This window comes from Bombyx mandarina, chromosome 06 (genome assembly GCF_030267445.1).
Source record: "Bombyx mandarina strain Sakado chromosome 06, ASM3026744v2".
Classification (NCBI taxonomy): domain Eukaryota; kingdom Metazoa; phylum Arthropoda; class Insecta; order Lepidoptera; family Bombycidae; genus Bombyx; species Bombyx mandarina.
Genome location: NC_143213.1, coordinates 3,429,242 through 3,456,266, shown reverse-complemented (window position 1 = coordinate 3,456,266; position 27,025 = coordinate 3,429,242). Strand labels below are relative to the sequence as shown.

At 37.0% G+C, this 27,025-nt stretch overlaps 1 protein-coding gene and 1 long non-coding RNA gene across 6 annotated transcripts in view; one reads left to right on the top strand and one right to left on the bottom strand.

The window, feature by feature from the left end:
• LOC114239888 (uncharacterized) overlaps nucleotides 1–27,025 on the top strand; it is a 471,744-nt gene that overhangs the window by 347,470 nt on the left and 97,249 nt on the right. The window lies entirely within an intron of this gene.
• On the bottom strand, nucleotides 13,132–16,142 carry LOC149502794 (uncharacterized). The gene is made up of 2 exons (XR_016323209.1): nucleotides 14,320–16,142; nucleotides 13,132–14,206 (listed from the first exon to the last, which is right to left on the bottom strand). It is a non-coding gene; the product is annotated as an uncharacterized LOC149502794 (long non-coding RNA).

Genomic DNA, 27,025 nt, shown 5'->3' with positions numbered 1-27,025 from the left:
TACACCATACTATACGTCATCATACCCCCTAACGCGTGCACGGTACGGGTCTCGGGACTAACCCTGCCCGGGCGTGATCTCCCTGCCACGCTGGGTAGGGGTGAGATAAAGCAAGGTTGGGGTTTTTGGGGGGGATGGGGAACTGTAAGGTGCGTGCACCGGTTACAGCGACATAGCCATAACATACTACACCTTTTGGTTAGTAAGAAGGTCTAACAAGACTACCAAAAGTATCTGTAAGCCCTTTCCCAAACGATATGTTTCGATCGTAACGATATATATATTTTTTTTATTGCTTAGATGGGTGGACGAGCTCACAGCCCATCTGGTGTTAAGTGGTTACTGGAGCCCATACACATCTATAGCGTAAATGCGCCACCCACCTTGAGATATAAGTTCTAAGATCTCAAGTATAGTTACAACGGCTGCCTCACCCTTCAAACCGAACCGCATTACTGCTTCACGGCAGAAACAGGCAGGGTGGTGGTACCTGCCCGCGCGGACTCACAAGAGGTCCTACCACCAGTAATTACGCAAATTATAATTTTGCGGGTTTGATTTGTATTACACGATGTTGTCCCTTCACCGTGGAAGTCAATCGAGAATATTTGCTGAGTACGTATTTCATTAGAAAAAGTGGTACCCGCCTGGGATTCGAAAGACCGGTGCATCGCTCAACACGAATGCACCGGACGTATTATCCTTTAGGCCACGACGACTTATATATTGAAATGCAAACGTGACTAAGCGACAATGCGTGAATTTTACAGTATACTAATTTAAAGTTGAAATACCTGAAAACAAAATTTATTTTAACGAATCTAGCTTTAGTAGAATCTAGCTAGTAACTGTAGGATTGAAATGATTTTAATAGACCTAGAAATATATTTTTTTTGCGCATCGAATATGGTTATTGCCTATCATTTATGTACAAAGCAGTTATTGTCGCTTAGTCATGTTGGCCTTTCAAGCGTCGATATGCTAATATTTAGCACTAACATTAGCTACCTGCCCGTACTTTGACAAACAAGCCATTATTCGTCCGAATATATTCGGGTGGCGAATGATTATGACTCAAATCGTACGAGCATACCGAATTTTGTTTGTTGAAAACGATTCGCGCTTTGCAATCCTTCGAGAGTCTGCTCGAACAGAACCACGTCTTCGATACTTTCGATAGCTTTGAAAATGTGTAATTCTTCACCATTATTAAGTGACCACCACGTGCTGTCGGTATTATTTCGAACGTCAACGGACCTGTGGACAATAACATGCTTGATAAGTGAACGCTGACGGCGACATTGTCTGATAAAGCAATCGTATAGTAGTATATTTCCTATTGAATTTTTCTAACTTGAATTCAGACCAGCTTGTAGCTTCTCCTCTTACGAGAATACATATTTTTAATTTTTTCAATATGATAGTAAATGATAATTCCACATTTAACCTACTCCAGCAAGGCAATAAAAAAAAACCAACAATGCGATCATTCGTTATATGAACTTGAATGTACATATGCGAGTATATTACCTTTTTAAACATATTGAAAATTAAATAATATAATTGTTTAAGTAAAATTTATGCGCTTCAGCCCTCAGAGACTGTAATCGAAACATGTGTCTTAACAAATTCTATATAATCTAACAGTTTTTTAATAGTCAGCTTCCGCTCGCTGCAAACACACAAACAAACTTGGCTATCAGACGGTTCGTTGTCAATAGGAGCGTTATGCTTCATCAGAGTTAAAATAGAGGTGGAAATATGTTGGTACTGAAGTTGATGTTTTTAGTTACGTGCTTACTTGTTGAGAATAATTTTCAAATAAAACACTACGCATTTTGAATTTTCACATTTTTTATTAGTTGACTTTTTATTAGTTGGTATTAGTGGACAGTGGCGCCGAGAACTTTGATGATATCCAAATATTCAAACTGGGATATTCTTATCGTGACGATAAATAACCAAGTCAAACAAACAGCCAAACCTCAATATACTATTTAGCTTATTCTGTGTGAAATGAAACGTAAAAGTCTAGGATTTTTCTAAATTAAAACTATAGACTGTAGTTGGCAAAATGTTCAAACATTAACGAATATTACCTGTGATGTACACCGTAACCACTTAAACTAAAATTTTCTAAACATCGGAAATAATATTTTAAAAAAAACGCGCGATTAAACCATCAAAAATATTTTTATTTCATTTTCAACTAGTTTACATCCCCATTCCCGTTTAGTTCAAAGCGTACTAATTTAATCTAAAAATCTTGACTAAAACTAAGAACACATATCTTATACCTTTAAACGAGCAATTCTTCTATATTAATATATATGTATATAATCTGAATCTCAGAAACGGCTCCAACGATTTTCATAAAATTTAGTATACGGGGATTTCGGGGACGATAAATCGATCTAGCTACGATTTATTTTCAGAAAATGTTGTTTTATTCGTGTTTTCAATAATCAACTCTTCCTGATATCTATTGGCGAATAATAATACTATTTTTCTTAATTGAGGGCAACTAACCGCTTTAAAGACACAACAAGATGGCGTTATCAAAAAAAAATCATCGTCTAGTTTAATTTAATTGAATATGCAATTTCGAAAAGGGCACATCTCTGAAAATGTAAAATGTACAGGAAAAGAAAAAAACTGATTATGTTCTAAGGCAGTGTAAAATTTAAAATATTAACTTTTGCGATATATTTTAGTGTTAATTAGGAATTGAAAATTACTGGAATTATTATAAAATGGGTGGGGGGGGGTCATCATCTAGTAAACTTTTACGAAAAACTCTTCTAATATTTGGGTTCAAGTCAAACGATTAGCCAAAAATTTTTACTTTTGATTTCATCCCATTTTGACGTAGACACCATTATAGGTTTTCAAATATCGAGGAGGCGGATGGTTGTGGCCCAAGAAACACGTTTTCACATTAGTACCCTGGATTAGTAGTTTGGCCTTACAATAATCCGTCATTCGACTAGAACAAGTCCAAGTGTGAGTGTCAGCCACGCTCACGGTTCTGTTGAATGTGTAATCATCGATCATTAGAAGATATAAGTTTGTATTTGTCTTTATGATTTCGTATTTTATTTCAGCTGAAATGAAAAGTTAAATCGGTTAGATATCGCTCGGGTTTTGCAGAAACTTTTAGAAATATTTACAAAATATGCGATTTATTTATAGACGGAAACAAATCCTGTTTTTTTTTTATTGCTTACATGGGTGGACGAGCTCACAGCCCACCTGGTCTTAAGTGGTTACTGGAGCCCATAGACATCTACAATGTAAATGCCGCCACCCACCCATATGAGTTCTAAGGTCTCAGTATAGTTACAACGGCTGCCCCACCCTTCAAGCCGAAACGCATTACTGCTTCACGGCGTAAATAGGCAGAGTGGCGGTACCCAACCGCGCGGACTCACGCGTGGTCCTACCACCAGTAATTACGCAAATTATAATTTTGCGAGTTTGATTTTTATTACACGCAACTACGTACACTAAATTGTAAGCTCGTCTCTCGGTCTTTTATTACAGAATTAAAAATCAGATGTAAATGAAGTCCAGTCATTTAATTGATAGGCATATAAAATATATACAAAAAAAAACATTTAGGTATTTAGCTCAGAGTTCAATATACAATTAGTGTATTATAAAAATGGAAGAAAGTTTTGTTTGAAGACAAAAAATACTCTATGTTTATTCACTTATCAGCTATTACTTTCACTTTTAGGTTAGTCATATTAACTAAACCTATACATGTCCGAAATCTAAATTTAAAAAAATATATAAATATTATTAGTGTAGGAATACGAATAATTTATATATAAAAAAACTAAACTTTCTTTGAAATCAAAAGACGGTTACTTAAAATAATCTCCAGATACACACAATGACAGAAAAAAGTGCTTTTGAAAGATATCGTCCGTAACAACATCCATAATGCATATTCGTAATAGATTTCCAAATCGAACAGTGATTTACTTCGTAATAGAAGTTCGTGGTGAATAAATTATTTGTTCAAGTTGCGAGATAATTTAATACCAACATGGCGTATAGATTTTTATTTATTAAATATCTTTGAAAAATATTAAAAACGCTTCATAAACTCGCTTGAATATTTTCAATCTTTATCCATTAATTAACAAGTCATATTTCTATGGCTGTATCATTGTAGTTTAATTTGATTTCCAGTGACCATCCATCCGCAAACATATTGAAGATGCTTCATCACTAATAAATCGATTTTTTAAACAAAAATACCCTTAAATATTAATAAAAAACTAAAAAAAAATTTTTACCTACTTATACTGATCTCGCTATAGTATATTAGAGAGATGTTAAAAAATTATTGTATTTGTAATCATCTGTCGTTAATGCGATAGTAAATTTTCAAGTTAATCGGACGTTTTGAAGTCAGAGTAAATGAATTGAAATATTTCGTTACACACAAAGGTAGTTTTCCAATTACAGAGCATAATGCGACTCAGTGACGCACAATGCCGAATTATGCTGAAGCTTAATTGGAACGTGATTTAGTTTTCAAATGCATCAGCAGAGTGCGCTAAGTTAGCACAGTTTTAATTAACATTGATATTTCTAAGAAACTACGACGAAACGAAAGCCTTACAATTTTTTCAACATTAAATAATATTACTAACGATAATATAAACAAAATTTCGATCAATGCCAACTTAAAGAAAAAACACTTGTCAATTTTCTGTCACTGAGTCGGTATCGATTGCACGCATCACGCGAGAGCAGTACTTTTGAGAGTGCTCGATTGTGCGCAGCGTTGCTGTAGTTGGAACATTCAACGTTGAGCATTATGCCGCATAATGCGCTCTTATACTGTAATTGGAAAACTACCAAACATAACACTAAAGCAAGCTAATAAAAGGCTCCTAATGCCAGTAAATAACGTTCACTCTTAAGTAAATAAATAAACAGCTGTATATTAATTAATTTGTACAGAATTTTAGAAGCTTCTATAATAATGTTTTGTTAATCCAAAGGTACTCCTGAATTTTAGACTGATTGATGGCCCGTTGTCTCTTGTACATTACCCGCTATTTTATAACATTTAATAAAATATAATAATCTTGTATATTAAAAACTATTGATACGATTTTTATTCTATAAACAGATTGGGTCGTGCCTAAGAAACTGGTCATTTGTGCTTTTGGCGTTAACCTCACACTACTTTGATATAAACGCCATTAGCCGTTTTCATATAATGCGGAGGAGGGTGGTTGTGGCCTAAGAAACATGACTTTATGGTGTCCCCGTGAATAATGAGTTTAGCTTTACAGCACTGCGACATTCGACTTGAGCAAGTCCAAGTGTTAGCCATTCTTGAGGTTTTGTTGAACGTGTAACTGTCTATCATTAGAAGATGGACGCCTCTATTCGTTTTTATTATTTCATACTTGATTTCAGCTGAAATTATAAAGAAAATTGATTAGAACTCAGTCGTGTATTTATTTTAGAAAATAGTTAAAAATATGATGAGATTTTATGAAAAAAAAAAGATCAGTTCCAAGTAGTTAAAACTACAAACTATTTTATTCTTTTTTCATAACTACTTAAGTTTCTTGAGCTTGGCCTAATAGTTGTAAGTAGTTGTAACTATGTCTGCGATTAGCATAAACCGAAGAAAAGTATTCGGGATGCATATTTTATTCGTTGTCGTCATCTCTGATAATAAATACATCACAAAGCATGGGTGGTAATCAATAAGATAGGTGTATAGTCCCTTGATCATTTTTTTATAACGCAACTAAAGGTAAGTAATTGTATTTTATATAAAAGCTAAATAAAGTCAACTACAATATATTTAACAACAAATTGTCAAATTTAATAAACCAATTAAATTAACAAAACGTTAGAAGAGTGCGCTGATGTAAGAAAAAAAATGTAAAAATAATATTAAAAAAAAAGAGCTTTAATGGATTGATCGTATTAGATAAAAAACATAGATAAGACGCAATGAGTAGATAGTCTATTTAAAATATATTAATAGGGTTCTGTGATATTATTTATTTTTACGTGATTTGCAGAGATATTATTTAAGGTTTTTTTATTGATTGGATGGCATTTACACTCATCTTTTAATTTTAAATTACGAAAAAGCAAACTCATTCTATTTCATATACTCATTCTGGAATCTACCATTGTAGTTATTGCTTTTCAGATTGCTACGCATGATAGCATCGCGGCAGAAGTAGGCTTGTGGTAGCAAATTATGCGGGCTCACACTACCCCACACCTTCCGTGAAGTATAAAATATTGTTAATTTTATTAATGTATTTAAAATATAAAATAAAAACAAACACAAACAAAACGATGAGTGGGTGTTTGCTTGGGTTTTCGAGCATTTAATTAATTAACTAATTGCTGAGTATTAAGGTGTATTAAGTATTGTGTGTACATGACAGTGACTAAATGTGACCAAAATCCCATCGCGCAAGACATTGCTCATCGGAAATGGCGTTGGATAGGACACACTCTACGGCGCAGCGGAGTCAACGCAGCATCAATCGCGTTTGAGTGGCAACCGCTTGGCAGGAGAAGACCTGGTCGCCCTATACACACTTGGCGACGCACCGTAGAGAGTGAGATGAGAACTGCCAACGTGACCTGGAGTGATGTCAAGGAGCAAGCGCAAAACAGGGTAAAGTGGAGACAACTTGTGAGGGCCCTATGTACCAGCGGGGTACCCTAGGACTACAACAATGACAGTGTGAAATTTATTTTAGCTCATTTAGATTCTGTAATTCAAGCCTTAGTGCGTTCACACAATGCCGTTTACTTAAACGCATTTGTTGGTGAAAAAATCGAATTTGTGTAACGCTATATCCGTAGCGTTAACATTACAATGAATAAATATTCTTGGAATGGGCAGTAAAATATCCGCAGTTTTTTTTAAATGGTTTATTATGCATTCATAAGAACATTAATAAAATGAAAAGCACTCCACAGTTCATGTCTTTCACTGTAACAATAAATAAATAAAGCTTTCTTGTAGGTACTCTGTACGTTTCTAACTTAAATGATTCATAATTATTTATCTGTGTATTTATGTAATATTTGTTTAATTTGAAATTTTATATAATCGTGAATCAAAATTAACTTAGGCAGATAAATATTGCAAGGATTTTTTTCTTAAACACTATATTAATTGTTAAATTTTTTACCGTTACTTTATGGAACTACGTTAAATATACAAATATTGCAAAGACAATTATTTTTTAAGACATTATACTATTATTTAAATTTTTTATCGTTAATTTATGGAACGAAGCTATTTTATAATAACATGAAGATAGGGTGTTTTTTTTTTTTTGCTTAGATGGGTGGGCGAGCCCACCTGGTGTAAAGTGGTTACTGGAGCCCATAGACATCTACAACGTAAATGCGCCACCCACCTTGAGATATAAGTTCTAAGATCTCAGTATAGTTACAACGGCTGCCCCACCCTTCAAACAGAAACGCATTACTGCTTCACGGCAGAAATAGGCAGGGTGGTGGTATCTACCCGCGCGGACTCACAAGAGGTCCTACCACCAGTAAAGTAAGTAGTAATTACCGAAGGCAAAATATCGTACTAGAAAAACGAACCCGCCTATTTCTGCCGCAAAGCAATCTTGCAATGCAAGTTTCAAAGACATGCTAATTACTTTGAATGACAAACTCCCACCTCACATCTCAAGGGGCGACAGCCTTCACTCGCCCACGTACAAAATCGACAACTAAACCCACAATTCCCTATAGAAGAAAACCTACGAGATTTTGATAAAAACACCACTAGCCGTTCTCTTGTAAATCGGAGGAGCGTGATTGTGGTACAAGAAATGCGATTTTATGGTATTACCGTCCTTTATGACTCTCGCTTTGCAAGCCTGCACCGACGTCCTGCTCGAGCAGGTCCAGGTGTTGGCAGTTTTGGAAGGCTGGTTGAACGTATAACTGTTGATCATTAGAAGACTGTGACCTCTATTTGTCTTGATAACTTCGAATTTTATTACACCTGAAATCGAAGATTACAGCACTGTATTGTATCACGCTATCTACGAATTATATTCCTAACAGTTTTTTTTTATCGCTTAGGTGTGTGGACAAACTCACGGCCCATCTGATGTTAAATAGTCACCAGAGCCCATAAGCATCTACAACGTAAATGCCGCCACATACCTTGAGATATTAGTTCTAAGATCGCAGTTTTTACAGTACAACGGCTGCCCCACCCGTCAAACCGAAACGCATTACTGCTTCACGGCAGAAATTGGCAGGATGGTGGTACTCACAAGACGTCCTGCCACCAGTAAATTTCACGGAAATAGGTAGGGTGGTAGGTGGGGTAGTGTCCCTTAAGTCCCTTCAATGACAAAATATAACTTTCTCTTTTTTTTAAACTAGTAATAGTCTGAATTTCTATGATCGTTTCTTAGATCTGCGTACTCGGTGCTCCGTTTAGACTAGGAGTTAGGAATGATCGGAAACATATTGCCTCGAGAAAGAAATTAATGGAGAAATTCGTATAAGGCCTTTTCCGACTAGTCAACGTATCTACAGTAAATAAGCAAAACAAACAAAACTAGACAATTCGAAAATCTAATCTTTTATGTGTATGTTTCTTGTATGTGTGTAGTAACATATCTAAATAAAAGGCTATAACTTTTTTTTTCAATATATTTATTTATCCAATTATTCAATATTAAAATAAATATAAAAGGAGGTATTCATGAATACATTTTTTTTAAATAGTTTAAAATTTTGTCGCTGGTGATGTTCTTCACGGCACAAACCGAGAAACCTTCTTGGGATGCGTAATGTATTAAGAATGATCGCTCCCTGCCCCAGACCTTTAACCCAACCACAGAAATCTTCTTATGTCATTGATACAAAGCAAAGTATTCCTATCGTGCATCGACATAACTATCCAAATAATGACAGTTGAAAGAACACGCTAAATAACTAGTCAGGTCATAAGTATTGTCACACAGTAAAAACTTTTCTTTTAGAATGCTGGCCACAAAAAAGTTTATTGAATTCGAATTTCGAATTGTTCATGAAAATAAAAATGTATACTTTTAGAATTTTACTCATTTTTAAATATGGAGTGGACGCTTAAAGAAGATCGTGTTGCAGTTATTGCGTTGCATCGTTGCGGTTACGCGCCAATTCAAATTTTTAACATACTGAAAAATTTGAATATAACCAAAAGATTCGTTTATCGTACCATCAAACGATACAATGAAGACTCTAGTGTAGATGACAGGTCAAGAAGTGGTCGCCCTCGGTCTGTTAGGACTCCAGCAGTGATAAAAGCTGTGAAGGCGCGAATTCAAAGAAATCCCAAACGTAAGCAGAAACTGTTGGCCCTTCAGATGGGGTTAAGCATAACCACGGTGAAAAGGGTGTTAAATGAAGACTTAGGGCTTCGGGCATATCGAAGAAAAACAGGACATCGTTTGAATGCTCGTCTACTGACCTGAGACTGAAGAGATGCCGCGCTTTGCTGAAGCGGTACGCGGGAAAAAAATATCGGGAAATTCTTTTTTCGGATGAAAAAATTTAACCGTAGAAGAGAGCTACAACAAACAAAATGATAAGGTGTACGCACACAGTAGTGAAGAAGCGAGCAACCGTATTCCGCGTGTCCAACGAGGTCATTTTCCATCCTCGCTCATGGTATGGTTGGGAGTTTCTTATTGGGGCTTAACAGAGGTACATTTTTGTGAGAAAGTTGTAAAAACGAATGCAGATGTGTATCAAAATACAGTCCTGACGAACCTTGTGGAACCTGTTTCTCATACCATGTTCAATAACAGGCACTGGGTATTCCAACAAGATTCGGCGCCAGCTCATAGAGCGAAGAGCACACAAGACTGGCTGGCGGCGCGTGAAATCGACTTCATCCAGCACGAAGACCGGCCTTCCTCCAGTCCAGATTTGAATCCGTTAGATTACAAGATATGGCAACACTTGGAGGAAAAGGCGTGCTCAAAGCCTCATCCCAATTTGGAGTCACTCAAGACATCCTTGATTAAGGCAGCCGCCGATATTGACATGGACCTCGTTCGTGCTGCGATAGACGACTGGCCGCGCAGATTGAAGGCCTGTATTCAAAATCACGGAGGTCATTTTGAATAAACTTTAGTGTCATAAGAATCTATGTTTTGTTAAGTTCATTTTGGTATATGAATGGTTACATAATGAATAAACTTGTTTTAATTATTTTACATTAAACATGTGACAGAATTTATGACCTGACTAGGTAGTTATAGTCTCGTGGGCCAGATCTACATGTCTTATCCTTTTCTGCCTTCACGAATTCATTACAATTTATAACGCTATTCTAAAACTCTACTAATAAGATTCCATAACTATACTATAGCACTGTAGTCTACAATTAGTATTTTTAACAAACAAAAAAACGGTGCGCGTGCAACTTGGTGCATGTGAATGAAGTGAAACTTCTTTTCGATGTGTAGTATTGTGGTTTTAATTATTATTCATCCTTAAATCAGATTGCTCTTGTAATAGGGAATGCTGTGTATAAGAGATGCGACATCTTCAACATTTATATTATATATATTTTAAATTATAGATAGAAAGAGAAATACATATATATATTTTTAAATACTTCATCAAAATATTGGACGCTACTCGTCACGCTCGCGCTGACCTTTAACAGGTTTTTTTTTATGATTGAAATGTTACTGGTGGCCCGGAGGCCTTTCCAGCTTCACCAGGACAGGTGGGCGAGCAAAGGCTCAGCCAGGAGGGGTGGGATTTGCTAACAACTGCCCGAGCGCCTCCGAAGGAGACCTAACAACTCAAGAGCAATTGCTTCGCGAATGAATCTACTACCGGATCTGAATCGCGACCCACTGAGAAGACCCGGCGAGAAACTCAGCGGGCTGATGCATGGGTTAGGTTGCACGTCGACCTCTTTGTCGAGTTCTACGAGTACGGTTACCGGGGTTCCTCAGCCTGCTCCTAGTGTTAGAGCTGAAGGTATCTAATGTAAGAGTTATTGGATCTGATGGATCCGTAAGGACGTGTCTAGGGCGACGACGGTGACTTGCTCCTGCGTGATCAGGATTCGGGGAGTAATCAGCGGCGGCAACGGTAAGACGATTATCATGACGCATAGCCTTATCCAAGTAACGGATCGATTCGAGGCCCAGGTCGTCGTGTAGGTCGACGTTCCTCACGAACCACGGAGCCCCGACGGCTAACCTGCAAAAGCAGGATTGTAGGGATTGGAGGGTGTCTATGTGTGTGCGGGCCGCGTGAGCAAACACCACACTCGCGTAAGTCATGACGGGCCTTATGCAAGTTTTGTAAAGTGTCACCTTGTTCCGAAGGGACATTTTACTCCGCTTACAGATCATGGGATAGAGTCTGCCGAGAATAAATGCGGCACGGTCATGGACTGTTTTTATATGCGGGCGGAATGTCATGGATGCATCCAGGGTGACTCCCAGGTACTTGATCTTCCTGGCCCAGGGTATAGGTTGGCCGAAGAGGGTGATCGGGGGTGTGATATTTCTCCTCCTAATGTGGGAGGAAATAAGCGGTGAGTTTCCCCTTTCAAATAACACTGCTGTGCTTTTCGCTGGGTTGATGTCTTTGTGCCATTTTCGGAACCACTGTCCGAGGGTTAACGCTGCACTCTGGAGCTTACTCGCGATTACGGACTTGTTTCTACTTGAGTAGTAAACGATTGTGTCGTCAGCGAATAATGCTAGCTGGGTCGGCGGCAACCGGGGAATATCATTGACAAATAAACTAAATAGGAGCGGAGAAAGAACGGAGCCTTGCGGGACTCCAGCCGTGAGTGGTCGCGGGGAGGAGCGGGTTCCCTCTACTTGATATCGAAAAGAGCGGTTACACAAGAAGTCTCATATGATGAGCACGAGACTGTCCGGTACGCCCATGTTGAAAAGTTTAAAAATCAAACCGTTGTGCCAGACTTTGTCGAACTCTTTTGCAACGACGAAGAAGAGGGCTCCCGTGTAGATCGGTTTTGGTCAGTTAAGTCCTACGAGAATGTGCTCCGTGAGGCGGTGCACCTGTTGTACGCATGAGTGATTTGCACGGAATCCGAATTGTTCATCGATGAGAATGCCCTTTGATGAGACGAAGTCTCTGAGGCGTTTATAGAGCAGACGCTCATACAGTTTGCCCAGAGACATGAGGAGGCTAATCGGGCGGTAACTCATCGGATTATTTTTTGGTTTACCGGGTTTGTGTATGCCGATAACGTTCGTTTCTTTCCACACCGCGGGAAAGATACAGTTAGCTATAGAGGCATTGAAAATAGATGCCAACATCACGATGAGTTGGATGGGTAGAAGTTTAATAACGCGGTTAGATATACCGTCGGAACCGGGCTTTAACAGGTATACTACGCGCATGCGTTCGAATGCCATGCATTCGCTCTCGCTCTGTCTCTTTCTAGTATGGTAGCGTTAAATGTTTAACGCAACCTTCCTGGAAATTGCATTAGAAGTTTCACTTCAAAAAGCTAGCTTCAACTAGCTTCAACAAACTAGCTTCATGCTTCAGCACCGATACCAAACTTTGACGTTACTACGTTATCTTAATAAAAATACCATCAGACGTTTTCATATAACGAGGAGGCGGATGGTTATGGGATAAGTGATGCGATTTTATGGAATCGCCGTGGATGACCAGCTTCGCTTTGCAGGTTTGCGACATTCTCTGGGAACAAGTCCACGTATAACCGTATCTGCAGTTTTTCGTGAAAGTATAGCTATTGATCATCAAAAGGTTGACGCCTCTATTAGTCTTTATAACTTCGTATTTTATTTCGCCTGAAATAAAAAAGAAACAAAAAAAACAGGTTAATTCATCCTTATTTTTTTAATGCAATTATGAAAAACCACCACAAACACTCACTGTTTGTGTTTATAATTTCGTATGTTATTTCGCCTGAAGTGAAAATAGTTTTTTTAATGCAAATATGTAAAATCCCCTCATGTATATTTGAGTACTTATACTCAAATATTATTACCCTCATTCATTATTACCCTCTATAAATACATCCGCCAGGCTTAGGAATAATTCGTATTAGGAATAAAAGACTGGAGATTTGTTAAAATGCCTGTATTGGAAATAGCATTTGACCCGTTTCTTAAAAAATAATTAATTTAAACAATCTTACTTAAACCATTTTCGGTGAAAGCTTATTTTAAGCTTGCCCGGAGAATGGATCTGGACTGCCCAATTATACAGCACTGGATCGGACTGCAAGTCGAGCAATCCGAATCCAAACGGAAATTTAGACTACTACAGTGACCAGAATTTATACTCATTTGTGTGTGTTCATAATTATTTACAATTTTTATTTGTTTTAATTGCTAATATTTAAATGGTAATCTTATACCTTTAAACGAGCAATTCGATTATATATATAGATATAATCGATTAGTATCGATAGTTACGATTTATTTTCAGAAAATGTTGTTTTATTCGTGTTTTCAATAATCAACTTTATGACTCTTCCCGACATCTATTGGCGAATAATAATACTATTTTTCATAATTGAATGCAATGTTTGGTTTAAGGTTAGACCAAGAAAATGAATTGTTTATTTATATTATTTGTGTCCTAAAGGATCTTGGAATATTTCATCATTTTATAAATAGGTAATTCGTATTTAAATATTATTTCTAAAAAACACAATTTATCAAAAAAAAAACCGAGCAAAGCTCGATCATCGTCTAGTTTTAATAAAATCTCAATAATTCTATGTACACATATGTACATATGAAACCTGCACTTTTCCAATCAATGATTTTAATTAATTATTTTTTATAATCTCAAATTTTATCAGAATGTTCCTCCCTAGGATTAAGAAACTTGACGTCTTTTCTTGTAATAAATAAGATTCCAAAGTAGGCATATTATGAAATGATTTTCGATCTATAATAAAAACCTTCATTCGTTTTCACATAATAGGGAGGTGGATGATTGTGCGTTAGGTTCCATGCCTTAAGAGTGTCGCCGTGGATAATGAGTTTCGCTTGGCAGGCTTGCGATGTTCTACCCGAGCAAGTCCAAGTGTTACTCCGAGCCTTTTTACATGGCCTGCTGAATGTGTACTGGTCGATCATCAGAAGCTTGACACCTCTATGTGTCGTAATAATTTCGTATGTTATTGTACCTGAAATCAAAGATTGAGTACGTTACGGCCCGGACGAATGCTGTGAGAATAACTAGTCAAACCCAGCACGCTTTGTTGGCCGATCTATGATTTGACTTTGAAATAATCGTTACCGAATCCCACAGGATCAGATGCTAGGCCAAGTTGAAGATTTCCTGAAAATTTAATCGAAATCAGTTCAGCCGTTTTAGTCTATAAAGAACACAAATCGCCTTTATATGAAGATTTTACGCAACACAATACTATAATATAAATTATCAAAACTAAGCCGTTAGCACTATTCTTGTATCAATATTTTTTTTGTCTTTTTTATGTCTGATTGATCATGCCTTTTTAGCCTAAACTAAAGTTTACACTCAGTGATAGAAATTGGACCATAACGACTAACACATAAAGATTTAGATTTGATTTTATATATAAAGTTTCTTGTTTGTTTTGTTATCGACAAATGAAAAAAACTATTTGCAAAACAACATTGGCGACAAGGAAACACATTAATAGCTACTGAAGAAAGGAAAAAGAAAGAAAATCGCTTTTTAAACAGAACATAAAATTTTATTTAACTGTATGTCTTTTTAATACATCATCATTATCCTGCCCTTCTCCCAGTCACCTGGGGTCGGCACAATATGTTTTCTCCTTCCATACTCTTCTATCATATACCATTTCTTCGTTCACTCCCCTCTTACCCATATCGTCTTCACACAATCTATCCATTTCTTCTTAGGTCTACCTCTTCCTCTATATCCTTCCACATTCATAGTTAACACTCTCTTACCTACCTCATTTTCATTTCGTCTCATCACATGTCCATACCATCCCAAACGCGCACTCCTCAGCTTCTCTGTCACAGGTGCCACTTTCAGACTTCCTCTAACATATTCATTCCGTATTCTATCCATTCTCGTTACTCCACGCATCCATCGCAACATTCGCATCTCTGCTGCATGCAATCGCTTTTCATCCGCCACTTTTGTTGTCCAACAAGGTGATCCATACAAGACGGCAGGCCTTATTAAGGTCTTATATATCTTCCCTTTTAGGGGAAGAGGAATGTGTGAGTCACATATGGTGCCCGTGACCTGCCGCCATTTCATCCATCCTGCATCAATTCTGTGCCTCACAGTACGATCCAGTTCACCGTCGCTTTGGATAACAGACCCTAGGTATCGGAAGAATTCTTGCAGTTATAGAACGTCAAATATAGATATGTATATATGTATATTTAACGATTGCCATGGGGCTGTAATGGGTAAATGGTTTGAAGGGTGGAGCAGCCGTTGAACTGTAAAAACTGATACCTAGACCTCATATCTCAAGGTGGCATTCACGTTATTGATATCTATGGGCTGCGGTAACCACTTAACAGCAGGTGGGCCGGGAGCTCGTCCACCCGTTTAGGTAATAAAAAAATCAAATTACAACAAATGTATGAATAAAAAATATACTCATTAAATTGAATATAAGCTTGCGTATGCATGGGGTAGTATGGTCCAATGTGTATGGTTTAGGCGATGTTTCAATTGCTTGTATGTAAAGCAAATCATATACATATTATTATGTACCTGCCCATAATTTCTAAAGTAGTTCACACTCTCCTTACAAAGGTTTTCTATTAAGCATTTTGTATTTGTATATTTCGATTTCTGGGCTAGCTGAGTTTAGCCTACCAGTAAAGGAGACTGAAACGATTACATACATTTTTGGGCCCGAATGTAACATGATGAAACTAATATGAATTAATAGATTCAGATTTATCAGTACCTTGCTGAAAATTATTAAAGTTTTCTCAATCTGAGAGCCGAGTTAATCAAGATTTAGTAAAAGTTAGGTTATGTTACAATCTCTTTAAAAGAGCTGAATAATAACTTATTTAAGCATAAGTAAATGTTTATTATATCCATTGGATAATCTTTTAAATGTCATATTATGAATGAATATCCTTCGATCAATAATACTACTAGATTCGCGATTAGCGCTTCAAAAGCGGCCCGAAAAATAAGACCACAAATAAAAATTTGTGGTCTTATTTCAAATTAGTATGGTCCAATCATAGCCAACACTAAGACGTCAAAACGCTGCAATGCGCGTTCAAAAACTGAGTAAAAAACCACCGTAACACCAAGGTTTTGGAAGGAATATCTTTTTTTGGTAAATTTATATTATTAAGTGTTTTTCATAAAATAATAAACACAATTATATTGTAAATAAAACACAATTTACGAATATTGTAATTGTTTGGCCAATGTTTGCAACAAGGCACCAACTATTGTAACAAACATCACCTATTCTTGGACAGGGAATGCATAGAGTAGTTTTGTTATTTTATAATGTTATTTTTGTTTGTAGATTTCCTAGTAGCCCCTTGTCGCTGTGCACAATGGATATATATTGTCGCGAAAGAAAGAGGAGAAGAAATATAGAACTCTTATAAAAATTCTAGAATTGTTCAATGGTGGTGGCAAATCAATGCAAAAAAAGTATTAAAAAAACTTTATATGTATGTGTAAATATTTTAAGCGTATATGCTGAAAAGGATTTGTTTTCTGGGGGAAACAAACACAGCCATAAAATAAGCCTAAATTAAACTGATTATAGAAAAATTCATTGATATAAGATTACATTATATTTGTAAAAAAGAAACCGCTCATATAAAAATGACTTCTAAAAGACAGCTTTATAACAAACTGAATCTGTTTAAAGTTAATTAAACCTACATTATTGTTTTAATAACTTCTGTATAAAGAATACGTGGAAAACATGTTTCGTGTTTCCTTTCATATTTTTTTACTTTATTCAATTTTATTTTTTATCACCTATTTGTTGTAATAGCGGCAATGTAAAATATTATCTACTACTTTTTTGAATCGGTCAAAAATAGTTGCGACCATACAAAACAAACCTAAAACAAATATGTATATTCTGCAACTCTATGTCTTTCAATACTTACTGTGTTCTGAACATTGAAATGTAATACCAAGAACTACATCTAGTTCCACAATACAATAAGCACGAAATTTTAAACAAATATTTTTAACCTTATAAATTAGGCTTTAAGTATCATTTTAGAATAAATATTTTTGTACTGATGACTTTTTATGTTCAAGTGACATTTTAAATTTATTCCATAATATTCTTTTTCTGACGAAAGGACCTAAATACCTATATTTTGCAATGGTAATTAAACTTTATGTTTAAGTATTAAGGTTTATAATAAACTGAAGTCGTTAACATTATTAAACTTTTTTCTAAGAAATGAAGATGTTTTCGTGTCTGCAAACGTGGCCACTGGAGCGTCTTATTTTTGTTCCTGATCCGTAATCTAGTACTATTATTGATCGAAGTGAATATCAATGATATATGGAATATGGAATTGCTATCCCACAATTCACACAGCGATCCATAATTTCAACAGTATCCAATGCAACAATTTCAAGTCAAACGTGTGAGCGATCTTCGGTGTCCAGTGTAGAAGCAATTGTCGTACAAGGCTGGCAGAGTTGGAATCCGTAATATTATAGCAGTGATCGTTGAACATATAAAAACAGCCCGATAGATACACACTCAAAATGCGTCGAAGACACAAAACGTGTAGAGCAGAAAAAACCAACAAGCGCCAAAAAATAATTGTATAATCTATGAACAAACGTCATGTCAGCTTACTGTCAAAGCTGTCATCAAAAATACAATCGATTTTAATCGATTTCAAATCGATAATCATATTACTTTGTTAAGTAATAATAGACTTTTTCTTCATTTATGTATATAATCGCAATTAAATCCGGTGTATACCGCACTTGTATACAACAAGTATAAATCGCTCATTTAATTACTTTGCATTAATTACCTAGTGCAATGTTTTTCTTTTTATAATCTTGTAATCGATTAATTAAATCGATCACACCGTTATACCGACAAAAACTAACTTTCTCATTTTTCTCCGGTCCCAGAAAGAGGATTGAGGTGATTTTTTATATTCTTATATAAAAAAATATGACAAATTTTTTAGACTACATTCCAAGTTATTACATTTTTGGCCCACGATTTTCCGTCTCCTTTTATACTTAGCTAACCTCGCCGTTTTTTTAATATGTATTATATATGATATAGAGATATATCAAAAGATGTTTATTTGATTACGTTTTATTTATTTATTTATTACTTAGATGAGTGGACGAGCTCACAGCCCACCTGGTGATAAGTGGTTACTGGAACCCATAGACATCTACAACGTAAATGCGCCACGCACCTTGAGATATAGTTCTAAGGTCTCAGTATAGTTACAACGGCTGCCTCACCCTTCAAACCGAAACGCATTACTGCTTCACGGCTGAAATAGGCAGGGAGGTGGTACCTACCCGTGCGGACTCACAAAAGGTCTTACCACCAATAATTACGCAAATTGAAATTTTGCGGGTTTGATTTTTATTACACGATGTTATTCCTTCACCGTGGAAGTCAATCGTGAACATTTGTTAAGTACGTATTTCATTAGAAAAATTGGTACCCGCCTGCGGGATTCGAACACCGGTGCATCGCTACATACGAATGCACCGGACGTCTTATCCTTTAGGCCACGACGACTTCAAAATATATAATTCCCTCAAACTTTTATAAAACATATTTTAGTTTTGCACCCAAATTTTAGGACTGACTTTTTTAAGAGGAGTGCTACGTGAATTGTTTTATTTTGTTATTTTATCGGGCTTGAGCGTAGAATAGTGGTAGTCTACTAATCGTTAGTTCCTGTGAGAGTGCGCAAGTATGAGAATTGAAACAGAACCGCTGGATGTGGTTTCTCAGGTTCTTCCAAAAAGACCATTGATCTCAAATTCGAATTTCCTGCTTCCTAATCTCTTCTTCTCCTTGTCTATTTCCAATCTCTATTCTGTTTTTTCTAATTTTTCATCATAATTTTCTTGCAGCTTTCTATGATCACGGTATACTCTAGCACTCGTATCTTTAATGCCTTTAAGATGTTTGTTATCTTTCGAAGGTTTATTATTATTATTATTATTTATAATCCTTTCTTTTTCTTGTCTAAGTTACGGATTGTTTTTATTTCTTCATAATTTTGATGCTTTTGAATTTAACCTTTAGTACTTGATTACTTTGTGCCATTTTCTTAACCGACCGCGACAAGGCAACGCAAAGCCTTGGTCGCCGGAAAGATGTCTTGTCGAATTCCCCGAATTCACTCTCGGTGGACCCTTAAGCATCGGTTACCGTCCTCATCGAAAGAGGTTGACGACCGAACTAACCCATAGAAACAGCCCACCGAGTTTCTTGCCGGATCTTCTCAGTGGGTCTTGATTCCGATCCGGTGGTAAATTCTGCGAAGCAAGGCTCTACTAGGGCTAAAGTTAGCAAATTCTCTCAGGTTGAGCCCGTGAGCTCACCTACCCGTCCGGGCGTAACTGGAATAGCCTTTTAGGCTACCAGCGAATGGGTAGGAAAAAAATACAGTTTTCCCGAGTCATAGACTGTATCTACATCTGTACATTCCATTCCTACGGTACGGGACATATTAGACCTTGTACTGAAAGCATTGTCGTGCACCGCACGGTGCTTAGTGAACCCCCTGACGTTTTAAAAACTAAAATCATTTTGTTTGGCTTTTGTATAAAAAAGTTAATTGTTTTAATCATTTTAAATAACGAAAGGATTGATCTAAGTTTAAATGTACGTCGTATGTACGTCGACAACTTAGTTTGCTTAGAGTCTCTAGGTAAAATAAAGTACAAGATCTAAGGCAGTTCGTGCCGCACTTAACGAAAGTTTTACACATATTTTAGTGATGCGAAATAAAAATATCGACCAGTTTAATTTATAAAAATTAATTAAGTAAGCTTTTATTTAATTCGAAACGACTGTAATATGTTTTTCATTGAAGCAATCTAGGCAGAAATATTTGTTGCATTCAACGCATTCTGTATGAATTTTTTTAACTTTTTGTCAGCCTCTCTACTAGTTAGAAATATTCGGAGCTTTTTATAGCAACCGGCACATTTTTTCCTCTTCGAACTCTTTTTGAAGTAATGTTTATTTGTTGTTAATGTGGGTTCTGAAAAAATAAAATTTATAATTAACCTTGTGTTTGCGTGTGTGTTTGTTCTAGGGTGAAAACCCTCCTGATTCATGTCATCTGCTCAGCTCAATCTATATCTATACTAATATTATAAAGAGGAAAGATTTGTTTGTTTGTTTGTTTCGAATAGGCTCCGAAACTACTGGACCGATTTGAAAAATTCTTTTTCCATTAGAAGCCGACATTGTCCCTGATGAACATAGGCTACTTTTTTTAATTTTTTTTTTCTTTTTTTTTTTTTGGTTTCATGTGTGTTTTAATGTTTCCGAAGCGAAGCGAGGGCGGGTCGCTAGTTAGAAATAAAAGGGTAAATCATAGGCGTAGCGGAGTCAACGGAGCATTGATCGCTTTTGAGTGGCAACTGCGTACAGAAGAAAACCTTTTTATTTATTGCATATATGGGTGGACGAGCTCACAGCCCACCTGGTGTAAAGTGGTTACCGGGGCCCATAGACATCTACAACGTAAATGCCGCCACCCACCTTGAGATACTTTACACAAGTCGTCGTGGCCTAAAGGATAAGACGTCCGGTGCATTCGTATCGAGCGATGCACCGGTGTTCGAATCTCGCTGACGGGTACCAATTTTTCTAATGAAATACGTACTCAACAAATGTTCACGATTGACTTCCACGGTGAAGGAATAACATCGTGCAATAAAAATCAAACCCGCAAAATTATAATTTGCGTAATTACTGGTGGTAGGAACTCTTGTGAGTCCGCACGGGTAGGTACCACCGCCCCGCCTATTTCTGCCGTGAAGCAGTATTGCGTTTCGGTTTGAAGGGTGGGGCAGCCGTTGTGACTATACTGAGACCTTAGAACTATATCTCAAGGTGTGTGGCGCATTTACGTTGCAGATGTCTATGGGCTCCAGTAACCACTTAACACCAGGTGGGCTGTGAGCTCGTCCACACATCTAAGTAATAAAAATAAAAAAAGATATGAGTTCTAAGGTCTCAGTATAGTTACAACGGCTGCCCCGCTCTTCAAACCGAAACGCATTACTGCTTCACGGCAGAAATAGGCAGGGCGGTGGTACCTACCTGTGCGGCCTCACAAGAGGTCCTACCACCAGTGGTCGCCTTATACATACTAGGCGACGCACTGTGGACAGCGAGATGTGGGAGTTGAACCTCACTAAAAACTCCTGCCGTTCACAGCCGGCGCCCTGCCCCGGACCCCCAGTCGGAGCTATTGAGACGGCGGGACAGGGCTTACGCAGAGCATATTACATCCATCCCGCCGTCCCCCAGATGCCGGACCGAGGGTCAAGCGGAGACAACTTGTAAGGGCCCTATGTACCATCGGGGTACCCTAGTTCTACAACAACAAATCATAAGTAAGTTAGAATTTTTTTATTGCTCTACATGTTTTTCTGGGCTAAATTTGTATAACTAAATTTCGGGGTCGGAAATATAAATTACATACCTAGTCTTGCCATAAATACTGAGACAAAGGAAAAAAAATATATTGCAAATCAAATTTATTACTTTTACAGTGTGTTAGTTTAATACATAAATATAAAACAATTTAAAGTATAAAAAGCTTATTCGAAGTGGTCTTCATTGGCTGCAATACAGTCCTTTAAACGTTGAGGTCAGTTATCAACAGAAGCACGCACTCTTTCCATGGGAAAAATTTTCACTGCCAATCGTACGAATTGTTTTAGAGACTCCAGATTATCATGGCGTTTAGAGCAAACCGTACTCTCTAAAACTGACCATAAATCATAATCCAGCGGATTACGATCGGGACTATACGACGGGCAGTCTTCAGCTCTGATGAAGTCCGAAACGTTCGTTTCCAACCAAGACTGCGTAGACCGAGCTTTATGACCTGGCGCCGAGTCTTGCTGGAAGGACCATTCTTGATTATTGAACATGGTGTTGTTAAGGGGTTTCACTACCTTTCAAGAATGGTATCTTGATACTCTTGTGCCGATGTATTGATATCTTTTTCACAAAAGTATGGCTCAGTCACTCCTTCATAGCTAATATCCCACCAAACCATTACTGAAGTCGGATAGTGCCCACGTTGCACTCTGTTGACTAATTGGGAAGCTTCCTTAGAGCTTTGAGCATAAATACGGTCATTTTGTTTGTTAAAATGTTGCTCAAATGTAAAAAAATTCTCATCCGTAAACAAAAAAATTCTATGACCTCCCTTTGCGTACCGCTTCAGTAGTTGTTTCGATTTTACCACCCCATTCTCTTTTAAATTATTAGGTAAGAATGGACCAGTACGTCTCTTATAGGCTGAAAGTCCTAAGTCATCTTTTAAAATACGCGACATGGTTCTAGGTGTTATCTTCATCTCCCGAGATAAAATCTTTTTGCTTTCGGACAGGATTTCTTCGAATTCTTTCCCTTACTGCTTTGACCACCTTTTTCGTACGAACACTACGTGTACGTGGACGGCCAGATCTTTTTCTGTCACAAACAGAGGAGGTCTCATTGCACTTATTAATAGCCCGGTACACAAACATTTTACTAATACCAAGCGTATGGACAGTTTTAAAAATTGCATTTGGCTCCATACCTACTTTGTGTGATGCAATCATAGCGATTCGGTTCTCTCTATCACCCAACTCCATTTTAATATCGCAAAATATTGTACAATGTATTAGCGCCAAAATGAGAAAACTCAATGAGCAATCATATAAAAATTACAGATTCCAAATTCAAATGTAATATTTTGTTTATTTTTAATTGTAACAGTATTTATGGCCAGACTAAGTATTATTAGTATAATGAATTACCTGTATTTGATAATTTGAGATGAGTAGGGAGCCCATACCCGGGCGCTGGGGTCCGCCCTGAGGCCCGCTTCGAGCTCCTGTAAAGTGGTACAACGAGCCTTTTTGTTTATAACCTCAGTTTCTTCAAAATCCCTTTAAAATTCTCTTTTATTAAGGCAATGTTTATCCACGATAGCCTGCGCTACCTCGACTCAATGAGAACAATACTAGCTGAAGTGCGACACAGCCTGCGATGGGCCCAGGTGCAGTATAAGGTGCTTGTTCAGCGCAATGCCAGAGGTAGAGCCAAGCCGCTGCCAACCAAGTTCTTCATTGCACATTATTACTGGTAGTTATCAATCCGCACGGGCAGATACCACCACTCTGTCTATCTTTTTTTCCCTATTCTAATAATCTCGAGGGGTTATTCTAGATTCGCCGAGCTAGTAGGTGAGTTCACGGGGCTCAGGCCTGATGACGTTGCTAACACGAACCCTAGGAAGAGCCGTGCTTCGCAGAATCTACCACCGGATCGGAAACGCGACCCACTGAGAAGATCCGGCGAGAAACTTAGTGAGCATAATACTTTAGTGACTGTGTTTCGAATCTCTGTAATGGTTTTAGATTCTAATAGAGATTTTCAGAACTAGCTAGTTTCAATATATTATCCAAGGAATGTTAAAATATATTAATCGCAATAAAATGTTTAATTATTAAAAAACTTTTATTTTTTTCTTAAAATGAAAAATAAACACATTTTATGTAAAAAAATAATTAAGTTATTATACAATTTTTTCTTCTATTATCGCACCCGTTATTAATTTTATTTACAAACAAACAAATCATTATTCTTGATAAACTAAATTCAAATTTAGGTTATGTATGATCGACACAATCAGTCCCCGCCATCAATCGGTCGCACTTCCCATCCGTCATTTCGCTTTTAGCGTGGTTATTTACTGAATTCGACCCGAAACATACACAACCCCAAAACACTGAGTGGACCAATCTAAGGTGACTCCCTTGACCCCCTATGACTGATCTCCGAGCCGCAACTTCCTATTTAATTTTACAAAAGTGCCGTTCGTCAGTTTCGTGTAATTGGGCGGCGGATGATTGTGGGATAAGCAGTGCGACTTTACTGTGTCGCCGTGGATGATGAGTTTTGCCTTACAGGCCTGGGACGTTCTACCCGAACAGGCCCAGGTGTAGCCGGTCTTACACGGCTTGTTGAAAGTGTATTTGTCGATCATTAGCAGACTCTTCCCTCTATCGGTCGTTATAGCTTCGCACCTTATCACACCTGAAATAAATCATATCTCATTGTAATGCATGTTGATTGGCTATAATAACCTAATACCTAAACCTACAGATAAACTCACCATCCAACGCAACGCTTACAGGAGCTTAGGCTCCTAAATTAACTAATTTCATGCGTGAAGTATGAACTTATTGTGCAAGTTCTGTTTTTAATGCTTTTAATGCTCATAGCTCATTTGGTTAAGCGGTTACCGAAGCCCATGGTCATCACATTTTAAATACCGCCACCCGCCTTGAGACTTGAGATATGTGTCTCAATTGTATAGTAATTACGCAAATCATATTTTTTACAGGTTTAAATATTTATATTCGTAGCGAATTTATGAAATTGTCTAATATTAAAAATTGAATAAGGATTAAAATAAGGTGCGGTATTGTTTTATATCATGATCATATTTTTTGTGTACTTTTATTTATTCTAAGAGCGATTTATTTACTAGGTATTTGCATTTTCAGGGAAATCTGTGGTCACGATTTGACGATCCAAAGAATGATATCTCTGATGGATCCAATCAAGGCACACTCTTGTATAATTACTTTAGTATAGCAATTATCTAAAGAATCAGATCCTATGCAAATGAAAAGCATCTTAATATTTTAATAAGTTTTATTCAAAATTGTCAACATTACCATACTTTTTTGGAATTGGGTTACATGTACAAAACTATTTATTAATAAAATACATATTTTCCAATTTTATTGTGGGCAGACTTTCGTAAAGTGAGGTCCACCTGATGGTGGATGGTTACCGTCACGGACGTCGGGATTGCCAGGGACACTGACAAGTCGCTGTAAAAGTGAACTTTTTCAACTGTCATGGATGACCGACCGTTTTCAAAGTATATACGTACCAGAACTCGAATGTCCCGACAGCTTTGGACTGATGAAATCTTAATCCCGATACCACCTGAATCAGAGTCGACCCAAAATTCGAGTGGATGAAGGGGTTAAGTACTGTTTTTAAGATTTTTTTAGTTTTTACATTAAATGAAGGTGTTCTGTGCCTATAAACCATATTAGACCTTAGAACTCTGGGTTTAAAGGCTATTTTTAGAAATTGCATGTAATGAAGGAGTTATGTACGAAGAAAAATTACAAGTAACAAAAGTTTTTTTAGTGGTGGTAGGACCTCTTGTGAGTCCGCGCGGGTGGGTACCACCACCCTGCCTATTTCTGCCGTGAAGCAATAATGCGTTTCGGTTTGAAGGGTGGGGCAGCCGTTGTAACTAAACTTGAGACCTTAGAACTTATATCTCAAGGTGGGTGGCGCATTTACGTTGTGGACGTCTATGGGCTCCAGTAACCACTTAACATCAGGTGGGCTGTGAGCTCGTCCACCCATCTAAGCAATAAAAAAAATAAAAAAGTTCAGTCGTGTCTTCAATTGAGAAGCGATATAAACAACCCTCAACTAGCTGGGCGATCAATCAACATACAACAACTTTACAGTTATCACAATTCATTAATTTTTTTACATTATCTGAAACACGACTTGTTTTACGATTTCACCTCTAGTTTTTTTTAAATTGCATTATGCATTATTTACGACCGAAAAAAACGTAATACCCGTTACATTAATTTTACGCTCCGTTACATCTCCGTGCGAGTTCGTAATCTTTAAGGGGGGTAATCAAATACCCCGGGGTACCACCGCCCCGCCTATTTCTGCCGTGAAGCAGTAATACGTTTCGGTTTGAAGGGTAGGGCAGCCGTTATAATTACACTGAGACCTTACAACTTATATCTCAAGATGGGTGGCGCATTTACGTTGTAGATGGCTATGGGTTCCAGTAACCACTTAACACCAGGTGGGCTGTGAGCTCGACCACCCATACAAGCAATAAAAAAAAAGGTTGGTACAAACAGCTTTATGACTTGATTCTTTCGAATTTCAAATTGGGACATCGGAAAAACAATTATTACAAATGGGACAATTCCAAATGTAGTCTTGAAGTCGCAAGTAACAGCAACCACGATGGTTAGATTAACTTACGTAATTATTTGCCATGGTACTATTATCGCCTTCAACAGTTCAAGTCATAATGACAACAGACATCAATCGGGTAATAGCTAAGAATACATCAGTAAGCGACTTTGTAACCAAATCACTATAAACAACATATAAATATCATATAATATAATAGCATATATAATATAATGTAATAGCTTATAATATTGAAACTGGTGGACGCGCGTTGCTGTCTAGTAAACATTGGATCCGTAAAAAAATAATTCCATAAAATCGTAAACTCCACAATTACCTATTTAAATTACGTAATTATAACAGTAGTGTTTTAAATCAATACTAAAAATGTTTGTGAAGTAATCAGTGACTAATAAGTGGATGAAAACCAGCCACCAGAGGTTCGTCCAAATCCTCTAAACTTGGATACTTTATACGAATAAAATGTAATTAAAAATTACATAAATATATACAAGAACAAATAAGAATAAAAGTTATCATGAAACAAAACTGGTAATGAAGTGAAATTCTAAATTTAGTGGTGAAATAGTCGTCGAAAATTGCAAGCAGTGACATACATATAAAGTTGAATTGTTATTGTACCCACACTTAAATGTATTCATAAATTCTTAAACTTTTAAACTCCAACATTACTAATAAATAATTTCAACGGCTTAGCACAAGTCATATTAGCTAAGTGGTATCCGT